Raw genomic sequence first — 16918 nt, 5'->3', positions numbered from 1 at the left:
AATTTTGTGTTTTATCATATTTGTAATTTGTGCTCTGAAGAGACTTGTTGGAAATTCAGAAAAATATTAGTTATGTTTAAAAAATTAATTATTTATTTTCCTCCAATTTGTTGTTTATATTATGAAGCATTTTTATGAATTACCTATAAAATGTTAAATCGTTTAATATTATCCCAAAATATTCTTATAAAGGTATTACGAATAATCAAATCTTCATAATTTGTACTTTTTTTTTATTTTACTCCCATTCAAAAAAAGTTTATAAACTTATAGTGCACTAGTGCTATAGTGGTTAGCTTTTTTGTTTTTGTTATTTTTATTTTTCATTTAATTTTTACTTAATCTGAAAATCCTGCTGGACCAAACATGAACTTTTTTCAAGTCATTTCAGGCCTCCTAAGTAGGCCAGCAGTTGTATACAGGACAACAGAATTCATTTTCTATCAAGACATTCATAAAGATTCATGCCCACAACACAATATAAACCTGCAGTCTTGTTGGAAAGTAGACAGTCAAGAATAAAAAGGTCTTCATCAGGTTACACGAATTACTATGTACAGATCTGGTCAGCTGATGGAATGTCCATAAGATAAGGGACATAGATTACTTTTATTATTAACAAAGCCCTCAAGGGAGTCAAGGTCTCATTGAGGGAGGCCATACTTTACCTACACCAGCTGTCATATGTTCTCTTAAACTCATTCACACTAGATGAACTTACATCTTCAACAGGCAAACCATTTCAGTCACTTACTGATCTTTCAAAGAAAAATCAAGCTCTATCTCTTTCTTAATCATGCACAAACTTAACTTCCATGGAAGGCCCATATTCTCTCCCCACTTTCTATATAATGAAAAATTTCATGAGACAATATCCTTCTATCTTATCATCCTCTTTTGTTTGTCAGGGAGTGCAGTCCACATACTCTCACTTGTAATCAACATTCTATAATCCCAATATCATCTTTGTAACTGTTCATTGCACCCTTTCCAATGCTTCTTTATCTCCATGTAACCAAGAAGATTGTGCACAGTAGTCCAGATGCAGCAAAATGACTTCTTTATCATTATATGTCAATGTTTGTTTCAACATCACAAATATTATTATTATTATTGTGTGATACCTCTATAATAATGGAGATGTCACGTAATAATTCCCCATATTGGCTGAGTTGTATTTGCAATATCTGTTATATGACCTTTGAACTTCAAATTCCTATCCATGAAGATCCCAGACCTCATCAGTGTTTCTTGTAGCATAATCCCACCAATATAATATGCTGCTGAAAATCTCATCATGCAAACGTGCATAACTTTACACTTCCTAATGTGGGCAAATGATAATGGCTGTCATTTCAATGTTATTCCAATATTAATGATATTGGAAAAGATCTGACAGGAGATTCAATTGTTTGGTGATGATGCAAAGATATGCAAGGCAATCAGGGATGTTAGTCTTCAAATCATTCTGAAAGGGCTAGATATCAGTAACATGAATGCCCTGCATATCTTTACATCATCAGCAAACAATTGAATCTCCTGTCAGATCCTTCCCAATATCATTAATGTATAGATTGAACAGCAATGATCCAAGAATTGATCTCTGCGGTACACCATTGGCCACCTTAAATCTGACAGATTCACACTCACTGTATATATACTACGTTTTGGTACCCGTTTGTCAACCATCCAATTATTGAAGTCAAGAGTTTATATTTCAATCCTATATTCTCCAGTTTATGCAACAGCCTTTCATGTGGTAATTTATCAAAAGCCTTAGCAAAATCTAACAGTATCCCAGTGTGATCATTCCCTTTATCCAATTCAGCCGTAACACTGTTATGATAGAGTTTGGTGGATAGAAGAAGGAGAGGTGATATGATTGAGACTTTTAAACTGTTGAGAGGTGGTTACAGGGTTGACACTGGGGAGTGTTTTCGCTTGGTTGAACAGCGGGAAGGAGTGATGACAAGAGGCCATCCCTGGAAGTTACGAAAGGAAACTGTGAGCAAGAGGGTAAGGAGTGGTTTCTTTGTGTGGAGGGTGGTTGAGCCGTGGAATGCATTGCCTGATGGAGTGGTGGGAGCGAGAACGGTCAGTGAGTTTAAAGAGTGGTATGATAGACTTTGTGTTTCTCAGGGGGGGGGGGACCTCCCCTCGATGAGTCTTGACAGACTTTATGTCTTAGGAAGGACCTCCCTCGATGAGTCTTTTGACTCCTTGGAGGCCTGAATAATAATAATAATAATAATAATAAAATATGAACAAATTGTTAAAACATAGTCTCCCCTTAGTATCCCATGCTATTCTCTGCAGAGTATAGCTCATCTATTTCTGTATGTGAGTTCTTACTAACTTCTCTAAAATCTTCACCATCACTCCAGAGATGATATGTCAGTAGTTAGACACATCGATTTTTGCACCACTTAGCAATACATTTCATCATCCCCAGCAACTGAACCAACTGCCAAGGCTGGAGCAATACCTCACCATATATTTCATCCTGTTAGCCTCTACTTCATACCAGATAGCCTCACACTAATTGCTATATGGGATGTTTAAAGTTTTTCCATTTGGTTATGCTATAAATTAAAGGTGCCAAGAAATAATTCCTTTATCAAAGTGTAAGCAAACAAAGTTTGCACGTGAAGTAATTTCACGACTGGGCAACTCGTATATAGAGGCTAATCATTAGCCTCTATATAAGCTTCTATCACAACATCCCCTTTTTTCCTATGTGCCAATGTCTGCAGTCCACATACTCTCACTTTATGAGAAGAGCTCATAACTAAGGTGACATCTCCCCCCCCCCCCACATACGTTCCTTTTCTTTGGAGAGAGTGACTATGTGGTTTTGACTTGGAAGATGAATAGACATGCAGGAGTATCAAAGAAATAGGAATGTATGTGGAATTATAAGGCAGGTGATTATAATAGTCTTAGATCTTAACTTGGGTCAGTTCCATGGAGGTAGGAATTGGAAGAGAAAGATATCATTAGTGCTTGGGAAATTGTGAAGGAATATTTGTTAGCAGCAATAGTAAGCTGTATCCCATGCATGAAGAAGAGAACACCATTTGGTGTAAAGTGAATAACAGACAATATCAAACAGGAACTGTAGGTGAAAAAGAGATTATGGAAGAGACATAAGGAGAGGAGTGGAGAGCAGATGCATGAAGAATATAAGACTCAGGCCAGGAGAGTGACCAGTATGGTGAGGATGGCAATACCTTCCTCATTATCAGAATTACCACCATATGAGAAGAGATTGACATTAAGATCCAAAGAAAATCCTAGGGAATTTTTTAGCTATGTAGCCAGGAGGTGGAGAAATGATTGTGGAAGAATGATATTGTGGGATAAAAATGGGAATGGAGTGACTGATGCAGAGGACATAGTGGAATTGTTCAATGAACACTTTATTGGAGTATTTCATCCTGGAGAAATTAGTTTTAATAGTAGAGGGATAAGGCAAGTTCGAGGTTTAGAGGTGCAAGAGGAGAGTGTGTTCCAAATACTGAGTACTCTGGATGTCAGTAAAGCTGTGGGAATCGATGGTATTTCACCACAGGTTTTGAGAGAATGTGCTAAAGAACTGACAGCTCCGTTGATCTAAAGGTACCCAGAGAATGGAAGGAAGGTAAGATAGTGCCATTGCATAAGGGTGGTAGCAGATGGGAAGTGTCTAATTATAGGCCAGTTTGTGTGTCATCAGTAGTTATTAAGGTCTTGGAGAAAGGGACTATATACAGCATTGGGCAGATGAGGGTAACATTATCTGTGAGAATCAACATGGATTTGTTAAGGGGCACTCTTGCTTTAGTAATATGATTGCTTTTTATAATAAAGTGACAAGAGCAGCTGATGAGGGAAAGGCATATGCTGCCATTTTTTTTGCATTTTACAAAAAAAGGCATTTGACAGGGTGCCACATGATAAGCTGATATTTAAGTTGCAGCACATGGGTTTAGATATCGGGTTAGTCAAACTGGATTCAGGATTGCCTGCCTGACAGGTAGTGGAGAGTTGTGTATGGTGGGGCAATATCAATAAGGCAGAAGGTTACAAGTGAAGTCCCACAGGGCTCAGTACTGGGGCCTATATTGTTTAACCTTTATATCAATGATATTGTCAGTGGATTGCAGTGGGGGGGGGGGGGGGGATATTCAGTTGTTTGTGGATGATGTGAAGCTGGAAAAGGTTATTAGTAATAGTGCAGATGAGGTAACCCTCGGTTTGATGCAGCAAAATGTAAGGTCTTGAAGTTTGGGACACTTCATACACTATTGGAGGAAGTAGGGGGGGGACAAGAGATCTGGGGATAACGATTGATAGAAAACTGAAATTCAGGGAGCATATTGCAAAGGTGGTGAAGGTAACCCAGAGGATTGCTGCAATACTGAGAATGATGCTGCCCTGCAGAGATAAAAGAGTTGTCATTCCATTGTATAAAACTCTGATCAGACCACACTTAGACTATTGTTCTCAAATTTGGTCTCCAGGATTTGAAGAGGATAAATTAACTGTGGAAAGGGTATATCTCCCACTGACAAGACCTCAATAAAGGTTGAAACCGGTCTGGGTAGTGGCCCTTCCCTTAATGCATAACATTATACATATCTGCAAGGAGATGTGTTTTGCATTATGGAAGATACAGAGATAGGAGGGATGTTAGCTTGGTCCACCTTTGCTTCGAGTTGCCTGGTGTTGCACTAACCTTACCTCAGTCCTGAAGTTATTTTCAGGCGCAAACTTTGTTTGCTCACACTTGGATAAAGGATTAAACTAAATTTATTATAGTCTAACCAAGTGAAAAATAAACTTTCAATATTTTATTATTTGTTTAGGATATCGGGTGTTGACTATTCAGTTTACCCAATCTTCAATCCAATTCACTAATCTCATATCTAAATCCATATGCTATCAGCTTATCATGAGCCATGAGCACTTATCAAGCGTCAAATGCATTTCTAAAAATCCAAAAAAAAATTAGCAGTATATGTCTTTTCCTCATCAACCATTCTTGTTTTGTTATTAAAAAAGCCAATCAGATTACTGAAACAAGATTTCCCCTTAATAAATCTATGCCTGTCCTCACGGATAACATTATCATCTTCTGCCCAATGCCATATATGATAGTAATTTCTCCAATCTTAACTGCAGAAGAAATACAAACTGGTCTATAGTCTGATACTGCCATCCCCCCCCCCACAAACACACCCTCCTTATGCAATGGCACTATCTTATTACTTCTGCTCTTTGAGTGTGCTTTTCATATTTTCTAGCTGCAGTACTTTAGCACATTCTCTTAAAACAAGGGGTGAAATCCCATCCAGTCCCATTGCCTTATTTACATCCAGAGTACCTAGTTTCAAAACACATTCTCCTCATGCTCTTCTAAACCCTGAACCCTCCTCATCCCTCTAGTAATAAAACCTTTTACAAGATGAAATACCCCAATAAAATGATCATTAAACAACTGTACTATATCATCTATATTAGTCACATGAGACTCATTTTCATCTAACAATACCATTCTACCACAATAATTTCTCCTCCTACTGGCTATATAATGAAAGATGTCCTTAGGATTTTCTTTGGATTGGACTAATTTGCTCTAGTATTCCAGTTTTTTTTCTTCCTTACTAGGTTAGTCATCCCTGGCCTGAGTCATATTCCTCATGTAACTGCTGTCCACCCCTCTCTTTACACTTTTTTTCATCTGTAGCTCCTGCTTGATTTTACTACTCATCTACTTTACATCAAAATGTGTTATCTTTTTTTTTTTTTTTTCACTTGAGTTATTACTGCTATTAAATATTTCTTCACTAGTTCCTATGCACTGATTTTGACAAAAATCATATTGGAGGTTTAGTGGAATACTGACAGCACTAAGAAGGGATCAAAGACTAATTTTAATGTTTCCAAATATTTTGTCTCCATCACTGAGACATCTTCAGAGAGTACAAATAACACCTGTAAAACACACACACACGCACAAAGGCAACACAATATTCAATGAAACACATGGATATGATGATATGATGATGTATCCTCTATAGGCATTTGAAGGTGGCTAGGATGTAAATTGGGAGCTTTGACAAATTAATGTTTCCCAAATTTTGGGAAGTTTTTTGCACCTGTATTTGTTTAAATTTGGTTGATTTCTGAGTGCTGCTGCAGATTTCAAAAACAGTGTTTCTTTTTTAAATTTATTGTGATGGAGCATGGTGGTTTTCTTCCAGATCATGTGAGCAGTATCCAATACATGGTCTGCAAAACTAGATTAACCATAGCTGTGTTGCAGATGTAAGTTTTGTATTCATCTATATGGGTGCAAAAACAGAAATCAACCAAATTTAAACAAATATGGGTGAAAAAATCTTCTAAAAATTTGGGAAACATTGTCAGAAATCCCAATTTACATCCTAGACTGCCTTTAAGTCTGCTCTCTATGAGCATTTTTAATGCTTCCAATATTTTGTCTCAGTCACTGAGATGAAATACTGGAAGCATTAAAATTAGTTTTTAATCATTTCTTAGTGCTGTCAATACTTCATTAAACGTTCAACATTGTGTCCTCCCAGCACTTAAGCCTTAACATATAGGCACTGGTGATATCGCTCTTCTTTCCAATTCTACTCCTCCATGGAAATGTCCCCAAACTGATTTCTAAGATTATTATAATCACCTGCTTTATAATTCCACATAAAATTCCTTCCTTCAGGATACTTCTGTTCATCTCCAAGTCAAGATCATGTAGTCACTCTCACAAACCAGGAGCAAGAATGACATCTGTTACAATCGGATCTTCTGATGCTAGGACTAAATCCAAAACACTTGAACCTTGTATTCCATCCACTATATGTTGCCTAAGAATTTATCCCTCGAGAATTCCAGAAATTCTGTTCCCTTGCTACTATATACTATCTCCTCTTTTCAGTTTATACTGCTATAGTTAAAATCTCCCAAAATGATTCCTTATTTTGCAATGGCCAAACTTAACTGCTCAAACATCTCTTGTTCTTGACTCTCTGTGCCCTTGGTGATGCAACCTATACCTGGCCTATACCACCATCCCACTAAATATTCTATCATGCCAACTTCCACTTCACACCATATGCTCTCAAAACCATTAGTACTATTTCCCTTTAAGTCTTCCACTCTGTTAATTAATATTTATATTAATTAATTATATTAATACATTCTGGCATTAATTGAGAATTCATTTCCATTAATTCAATCCCTTTATTCCTGATACTCCTGGCATTTGTAATGCAGAGAAGCATTCTATCATCAAATGCGCTACAGCATCCACTTAATTTGAGCCTATCTTTTGACACACTCTCGCTATTATGTCATTCATTATTTCTGTTTCTCCTGAATTCTGTATTATCGTATCTGGATAATATAATACACTCATGCACAATCTCTAATATGAACCTCAGATTTCTCAGGTTCCAATTCATGCTACCTCTCAGATCTATCATTCTTATCTACATTTTCATTTCACTTAATTGACATAGGCACACTCTCTATTGTTCTTCCAAACTCTAGCATTCTATTCTGCACAGGACGATTCACTGAATCTCCATACATCACAAATCTCACTGATCTGTTCATTCCTTACTCACTTGAATCCCTCATTCTCCTTCCTTGTTGTCTCATTTACCTGATCTTATCTCATCTCTCGTTTCTACCCTATCCTGACTTCCTCTCTCTTTCCCTGCTTTTCCAATTCTCTCCCTCTCTCTTTCCTTCTACCATTCCCATAACTATCTCCCCCCCCATTCATGTTTGCCTCATATCAAATAGACTTCCAAGTCTGTTCATTTCTCCCTTCATGCTACTCAACCCATTTTTCGCACTTCCCACTTCTCTCAGTACCACTATCTTTCTTTCTGTCCAAGCATCTTACCCTTGCACAATATTCATCTACCAAATCAACACCATTCTTCCATATCTCTTGCCTAATGTTATCTTTATCTCAATGTCAAGCTTGCCTTCCTCATCTTCATTCACACTACATGCATCTCCACCAGCACTCACTTGTTTCTGATGCATTGCCACTGAAACCAAAGATGCTAATACCATTATCATCCATCTCTTACCTGATGCATTGCCACTGAAACCAAAGATACTAATACCATTATCATCCATCTCTTATCTGATGCATTTTTATTTTGTTATATATCAATCCCATGCGTGAGAGGTTAGAGACCAATAAGCATATCGGTGATGTGTGAGGATTGAGAAAGAAAAAATGTATTGATTCTTGAAGAGTCACAGATTGTAGTTGTTTGGGAGATACTTCATGAGAAAAGCTATTACAGAGAACAAGAATAGATGGAATAAAAGAGGAAGAGGAGAAGCGGGTTCAGTGTGTTTGCAGTTACACTAAAGAAAGATGCCAGGTAGCAGCTGCTCTTGTTTTAACAAGCCCAAAAATGTGGAGGAATGAGTGTTGTCAGTTGAGTGGAGCAGTGATCACAGACATGTGTAGAATAGACACAGTGCTGGACTATGTCTGTGAGAAAAAGGTTGAAACGAGTCTGTAAGAAAAAATCATCTATGAGCTGAATTGCATTCCTCTGGAAAGCAATTTTTAGGGATGCTTTAGGTGCACCACTCAAATATGTGAGCAGTATGCTAAGAATGGGCAAATTTGAGATTTGCACGCCATTAGTAGCTGGGTGTATGAAAAACATCCTGAATGAAAGAGAATGAGTTTTTAGGATGCAGAGGAAGCTACTGATATGGTGTATTTATGCCAGGAAAGGCTAGAGTTAGTCCAAGCAGAGAGTTCGGATCCTGTCTGGTGATTTTTGTATTACTTAGGGATAAGGATAGGTGAGCTGAGATCCATTTTGCAAAAGAAGAAATTGTTTTGGTGGTACTGAAGGTGACCAGACTGTCCCCTATTGATGAATGGTATGCAGATCAATGTTTAAGCACTGGTCGAAGATGATCTTGACGATTGGGATGTCTGAGCACTGCATAGTTTGTCAAATGAGTAGAAAGAATGGAGAGTACTATTATCAGCAAAACTGTGAACAAAATTAGTAGTGATTGAGAGTAGGTCATTTATGTACAGGAAAATTAGTTTGGGTGATAGAACAAAGCACTGAATTACTGAAAATGGAGCTAGAGGAGAGGGATCAATCCACCATATCACACAGCAATGACCAGAGAAAAAGGTAATTACCAAATATCATTAACATACAGGTTAAACAACCATGACCTTAAAAAAGATAACCTGATGCACACTAGCAATTTTCCTCTTCTAGGATATTGCTCCCCCATACACAACTTATTGATATCTATCAGACAGCCAATCTCCAATCCAAGGCACTAGTCTAATATCCAACCCCATCTGCTCCAGCTTGACTATCAACTTATCATCTGGTAATATATCAAAAGCCTTTGCAAAATCTAGGTATACTACTGTATATCCATCTTCCTTGTCCAATCAAGCTGTCATCTTATTGTAATAAGTAAGTAGATTACTAAAACATGACCTCCCTTTTGCAAATCCATGCTCTCCATCAAAGATAATACCACTGTTGTATATCCGATTCTGGATCCTGGTTCTCACCAGCCTCTCCAACAACTGGCCACAATACCTGACACACAGATTGGTTTATAATTTGATGCTTGAGTTCTCTCACCTCCCTTATGAAGTGGTACAGTCTTGCTGCCTTCCATTCATTTGGAACTTGAACCAATATAAGACTCATATCAAACAAATATGCCAAGGCAGATGTCAACTCTATGGCAAATTCCCTCATAATACATGGTGATATATTATCAAGTCCCACAGCTTTATTAATATGGGGTTTGCTCAATTCCTCATATGCCTTATGCTCATTCACAGTCAGTCTCTCCTCCTTGTGATCCACTTCTCTCAAACTCTTCATGATGTCACATTCACGAGGATGAAAGACCCTTTATGAACTGCTTATTAAATACAGGGTGATCAAAATTAAAGTATCCCTGGTTAAGGCCCTGTGGAGGCCCACCTAGTGATTCAAATGCTATAAAATTTTGTAGGAATACACTATGCATCATGCAGAAGCGATATCTTAGAAAAAAATAAGTAGTTCCAAAATTCACCACTGGAGTGCTGCATGACATACTAAATATAAATGTAGTAATTTTTTGTGTGTGTGTGTGTGTAAGAAGGAGAAAAGTGACACAAGCATAAATAAAACATTTTTATTCACTTCTATCATGCATTCACAGGCTGTACAGCCCAATATGTTGTTGTTTCCAATATGCCACAAATTGCATCATTTGCACAGTGTGTTCAATGGCAAAATGCAACTGGTCAGGACTGATGTTGTGCACATGCTGCATTATGCTGTCTTTCAGCACTGGCAAGTTATCAGAATGATCCTAATCCAGATCTAACTCCCAACGGTCCCATCTCTTCAAAACGATTAATCATTTTTCATAAGAGCACATACAGAGAACTCATCAAAATTTGTTGAAGCAATGAAATTCATGGAGTACAGCAACAGCATTGCAGTTGTTTAGGTAGTAAGTACAGCCTCACGAGCAAAGCACGTTGGAACAAGGTTAGTTCCATCCTTTTGGACGGTATTAACAAACCAGGATAAAGGGAAAAATCAGGTGTCCATGTTTTTAATTCCTCCTGACACCTGCCGAGTTGTGTGATATGCAAATCCCATGCATTTAATACTTACAACGCCCCTGGTGGTGAATTTTTTCTTCAGATATCACTTTTGCATGATGCACAATATATTCCTGCAAAGTTTCACAGCATTTGGATCACTGGGTAGCATTCTACAAGCGTTAAAAAGGATGTAGCATAGAGGCAGTCTGCCTCACGACGAGGCTTAAGGGTGCTTGTTCGGCCATATTGCGGTAGGTGCCATCACTATGCTAACAATTCCTGTTAGCGTACAGAAAGACGTTCGGAAAGAAGTTCTTCCAAGGTTAAACTCATTAAAAATTATTTGCGAACAGCAATGACCCAAGAAAGATTGGTTGGTGTAGCAACTATATCGATATAGGCAGACATAGCTTATAATTTAAATTTAGAAGAGCTTATAAACAGTTTCATTGTGTGATATTGATATCGCCTTAGAGCAAACATTTAATTAATATTATTATGTAATTGTTTTGCATTAATGTTTCTCTTGTAATAAAAACAAAATAGTGATTGGAGATTTTCTTACATTTTTGTCTTATAATCCATCAGGGGTGATATTTAATTGTTTGCCTCAGGGTGCAATCTAATCTGGCGACGGCCCTGGTCATCCTTATGTTACTTTCTGTAATGAATGTCATTCTGTCATAATCCTGCTTTTTTTTCCAACTACACATCAAAAGAACTTACTAGGATTTTTTTGGCTTTATTAGCTAACTGCTGCTAATACTGCACTTTCGCTATCCTTACCAACCGAGTCACCCTCCTCTTTGTACTCTTCATGGAATTGATTATTACCACTCACCTTATGCTTCTTCATAATGCCTTCTTCCTCTGTACTGCATGTTTAATCTCTTCATCTATTTCACACCTACCTTATTTAATCCTCTAACCCTTGGAATGCATTTACATATTGCTTCTACTAGATAGTTTTTGAACATCACCCAAGCAGCAATGATTTCCTTTCCACCCAACTCCTCATTCAATGCTACAGCTGCAAGTTGTCTCCTGAGCTTCTCATAATCACCAGCCTTGTAGTTCCACAGTTCCCGACAGAAGTCCTCACATAGTTGGCAGCCACCTAGGTAATCACTTCATGGTCAAATGGAGGAAGATTTGACATCTCATTTACAATAATATCCTCTGATAAGATGATCAAATCCACAACCCTCAATCCTCTTGTGCTCTCTGTTACATACTGCCTGAGTTAGCTTAAAAACTTGATTAACTCATTTTCTTTACTTCCAGTTACCATCCCATCATCCCAATCTATACTGCCATAATTAAAATCATGTAATGATTACCTTTTTCATGTTTGCTTGGCTATAATAAATTTAGTTTAATCCTTTATCCAAGTGTGAGCAAACAAAGTTTGCACCTGAAAGTATCTTCAGGACTGGGGTAAGGTAGTACAACACCATGGCACTCCTTGCAAAGGTGGAGCAAGCTACCAACACTCCTATCTCAGTATCTCTTATAATGCAAAACACATCTCCTTGCAGATATGTCTAATGTTATGCATTAAGGGAAGGGCCACTACCCAGACTAGTTTCAACCTTTATTGAGGTCTCTTCAGTAGGAGCCAGGCCCAAGTGGAGATACCAGTCAGAAGCATTAGCAAGGTCATCTCTACCTATAGGAGTTGCCAATTAGTGTGCCACCTTTTTAATAAATTACTCTGGATTTAGAGGAAGATGTTGAAAGTTTATTTTTCACTTGGTTAGAATATATTAAATTTAGTTTAATCCTTTATCCAAGTGTGAGCAAACAAAGTTTGCACCTGAAAGTATCTTCAGGACTGGGGTAAGGTAGTACAACACCAGAGCGCTCCTTGCTCCACCTTTGCAAGGAGCGCCCTGGTGTTGTACTACCTTACCCCAGTCCTGAAGATACTTTCAGGTGCAAACTTTGTTTGCTCACACTTGGATAAAGGATTAAACTAAATTTAATATATTCTAACCAAGTGAAAAATAAACTTTCAACAACGTTTGCTTGGCTAATTTGCTTATACATTTCATGGTCACTACCTTCCATAACACTAAGTCTACAGCAACATCTATTCTATTCACCTCTATCTCACATTATACTGCCTCAAAACCACTATTTCCACTACTTCTCCATACCTTCTTCAAGCCAGTTTCTCATTACTCAACCCAGAAGAACCTTCAAATCCAACCGTTTTCCCTACCTCCCAGGCCATTTCAATCCCTTCTTGTTTACATATGCATTCCCATCCTCTCTGAACATCAACCTTTCTCCCACTGTGTTTCCATCTACACTGAGTCTCCCCATTTTCTTGTCATCTTGCACCATTGTTCTCTCATGCCCTACACTCATGCTGCTGACTTCTTGTTTAATAAGCACCACTTCAATCTCTCCTGTTCTTTCACATCACTTACTCAGATTCATTCTCTGTACTCATTGCTCTCCCTTCCAGCAGCAATAACAGCAGCAGTAATCTCTTGAAATGACTTACACCAAAACCATCAAATGCAGTCCATCACTCTTATACAGTTCAATTTGTCCTTCAAACTCATTCCACACATCAACAAACTGTAATTCAAACATCAATAAACATTTCACTCATTTCTGCTAACATATCATTTATAACCCTTGCTCCGTGCCTTATCTCATCACTGTCATACCTTAGAAAGACACTGATTACCTTTTCTATCACACTGTTATCTTTTATCCCTCTCAACAACCAACTGATATCCCATTTTATGTTCTCTTGTTCTGAGTAAAGTCATTTGTCCTACTACCACTACCAACTCTTTTACTTGTTTACTCCTCATATCCACTGCCTCAATCTTTTATTCATTTTACCTCCAGGAAAGCAAACATTGTGCATCTTCTCATTTATCATGCCAGTAATAATCGAATCCTTATACAAGACCCCTTGTGAGTCTTTTGTTACCTCTTCATACCAAAATCATTTGTTTTCATCTTCTTCATTCTTCCATACATATCTACAATTCACTTCATTTCACTCCACATCTGCCTAATTTTCACCAAGTCAACTTTCAAATCTTGCATCAATTTTTCCCTATCATTCTCTCTATTTTATCGCCAGTTACAGACATTTGTTCGCTGTCAACTCCACTCACTACCTTACCGTTATCATAACCCTTCTTAATGAGAAGCCCAATCATTTAGCCATCTCCCAGATAAAGACTGCATGATCACTCTCACTAACTGGTGCCAAAATGATCACATTGGTGCAGACAAATCCTGAGATGTAATCACAAGATACAGCACTCTCAATCCCATTGTATCTTCCATCACATGCTGCTCTCAATAAATTCTTTCTTAGCAGCTAAACAAATTCTATTTCTGCCCAAATGGCCTCTCTTCCTTCTAATCTATGTCATCACAATCCTATAATTACTCACTCTCCACTCACTGGGTTTATTTGCCAATGCATACTATCAGGAGGTGAATTAAGCCAGCTGGAGGACCCTCATAGTAAAATTAAAGGGGCTCTAAATTTTTTTTCAACATTTGGAAAAGTTGACAACATTTCTCTTGCAGCCTGATATACTTGTGTGGCAGTATTGAACTTGTTTTTATCTTCTTTTAAAAATAGTATAAACTGTTCCAATTCATCATCAAAATGCATAATAATATCTGTATCGTTTTTATAGATTTCTTTCAATTTTTCCACATTGCTTGGGGGGCCCCTGGTGGTTGCCAGGTCAGACACCCACTTGATCTACTTCTGCATACTATCCACATCATCCTTTGCAATTTCCTGGCCTATAGCAGCAGCTGAGTATCTATTTTGTTCTGTTGAAGTCTTATTTTCACACTAGATGGTTTCAAGTCTGTCTTCACTGACCTCATGGTAGACTTTTTCCTTTTTTGGCTGTAGCTTATCTGAGGTCACCAGCAATACCCTTCCCACAATCTCTTTGCCCTGTCCTTCCTGAAAATACTATATCCTCTTCTGTCAGCCATGTCTCACTTATATCAATTACTTCTGGCCAAGACCTGAGCAATACCAAACATACTTATTAAATAATTTAAGCAAATTGTGTATCAATGGTAGTTGTAGCCAAGGGATTAAGTGGTGGGGAGATGGCAAATCCTTGGACTCCCAGGAGATGTCACATGATAGTAATAACAATAATGTTTTAAAACCATAATCAAATGAACTGTGATAAATAATTTTATTAATTAAAAAAGTTCTGTAGTTAAAGCTACAAGAAACATAACTTTCAAGTACTGTATTTTAATTATACTCTGCATTCGAATGATGATAGACAACTACTGTCAATTTGGCTGGGGGGGGGATCAACAAACACTTCTATGCTAATTGATTTAATGAACGGACCACTCAAATGTGTTGTAACGGGGATGAATCGGATCTTGTAAGATTCCGATCTTTACCGTCTGTAATTAGATGCTGGTGGAATAAATATGAAGTGATGAGCTATAGTATCCACGGAGGTAACTATCACGTAATAATATATTATTAATTATGCGAAATAGTGTTTATATACCTTCCCACTGAAATTCATTCGTATTCTTTACGTATAAATAAATGCAGTTATTTTTCAAGAATATACAATATATGCACGCAATCATCAGTCCATCGCACTTATTCCTTATAAACTAACTGCCAATCCTATTTGGCAACGCAGATTACTACGATGGCAAACGGAAAAATATTTATTATTCTACATCTACGTTTTCTCAGAAGCGTGTATCCTACTTTCTTACCTAATTAGTAATTTCAACAGATATTCAAAATTACAACAAGAAAAACATTAGTTCTATTATGATGCATCAATTCAGTTTCTACTTCCATGTAGATATAGATAGCGGAAGTTGAACAAGTTTCCGGTTGTTAACCATAACTGGTTGATTGGTCCGCATGTATTTTAGTCGTACCGTGTGTGAAATCTTGTCGTAAACCAACGGTTACTTAAAGGAGTGTAATTCGCATGATATAGTATTTGATTATAGTACTCCATGGATTTACATAATGTGCAAGCGTGAAAAATATTCTTTAAAACAACCACTATATACGATTGCTATACATTAACCTTCAATGATAGTGAAAGTATTAAAGAATAAAGTGCATACTAAAGCTGGTAGCCAGTAACTTGTTTTAAATGGTTAAATTAAATGAAATTATATTATTCCGATTAATTGCATAAAAATCTGCATGAAAGAGTTCAAGGAAAAGCATGAGATCTGAGAGGAAATATATTGTGTATATGTTAGAATCCCCAGGTAATAATCATGATGTATTAAATTAGTGTCTATAAATGCAAGATAATTAGTGTTAAGAAAGGCCTTTTTTTTTGTAGAGAAATTACACCCCCCCCTGTCAAATGTGGACAAAAATATGATTCACTAAACGTGTGATGTATATTCCACACAGTTACTCAATCTTAAATGTCTGCTTGTGTGTATATATATATATATATAGAGAGAGAGAGAGAGGTGTCACGTAATAATTATAGTATAATGAATTTGACATTTTCCTATCGTTAATAAACTCTCATCATAGTTCGATTGAATGTTAAGGGAAAAACAATGTAAAAAAATTCACTATTTAAGAATTCATTCAAAGATATTAAAAATATATTAGAACCCTTCAATGAATATGATGCAAAAGCTTTTAAGTGGCGAGTTTATTTTTGAATGACAAGTGTTAGAATCGTAAAATTTCGACTTATAACTTTAATCAATTTATAAATGAATAATGTTATGGTTTGATAATGTGTTATTCATAGTTAATCAGAATGTGCAAAAAGTGTGTTATATAAATGCAGATTTATTCATGTTTAATATTAATTTGTTACGCTATTTGTCATTTTATATCGTATTTTTTCGCTAACTTCATGACCAAATCGAAATTTGTTTAAAAATGAATATATTTTGGTACAACAGTGCATAATCAACATATAATTCATTACCATACCACAGGGTTAATTATTGATTCCTCATAATTTCTTCTTAGAGTAAGGTTTTTGGTTGGAGCATAGGGTATATCATGCTACATTCGAATTATAGGCCGCTCTGCTTTGCCTGGAGTTGTGGTCAAGGTGTTGGAGAAGCTAGTGAGGACAAGGATTCAGAACTGGGTGGACAGCAGTAGACTTCTCTTTTATGGATTTGCTAAAGGAAAATCGTGTTTAGCAGTGTGCTAACTTATTATAACAAGATGACAAATGCATTGGATAATAGGGATGCATATACAGTAGTATATTTAGATTTTGCAAAGGCTTTTGATTG

The 16918-nt window shown here is 37.0% G+C and overlaps 1 protein-coding gene across 3 annotated transcripts in view; it reads right to left on the bottom strand.

Moving 5' to 3' along the window:
• Positions 1-16706, bottom strand: part of Rsph4a (Radial spoke head protein 4a) — a 241698-nt gene extending 224992 nt beyond the window's left edge. For 2 of the 3 annotated variants that reach the window (XM_090399835.1, XM_090399838.1), the window contains exon 1: positions 15395-15486. The gene's annotated coding sequence lies outside the window, so the exon portion shown is untranslated. Of the gene's footprint in view, positions 1-15394; positions 15487-16604 lie in introns of those variants that run through there. The other variant, XM_090399837.1, reaches the window with a different exon arrangement.
• Between the last annotated feature and the right edge of the window lie 212 nt (positions 16707-16918).

The sequence above is a fragment of the Typopeltis vanoorti genome, chromosome 11, assembly GCF_054136105.1.
Source record: "Typopeltis vanoorti isolate ZY-2024b chromosome 11, IOZ_Tvanoo_1.0, whole genome shotgun sequence".
NCBI classification, from domain to species: Eukaryota; Metazoa; Arthropoda; class Arachnida; order Uropygi; family Thelyphonidae; genus Typopeltis; species Typopeltis vanoorti.
This window is presented reverse-complemented; position numbering and strand designations above follow the sequence as displayed.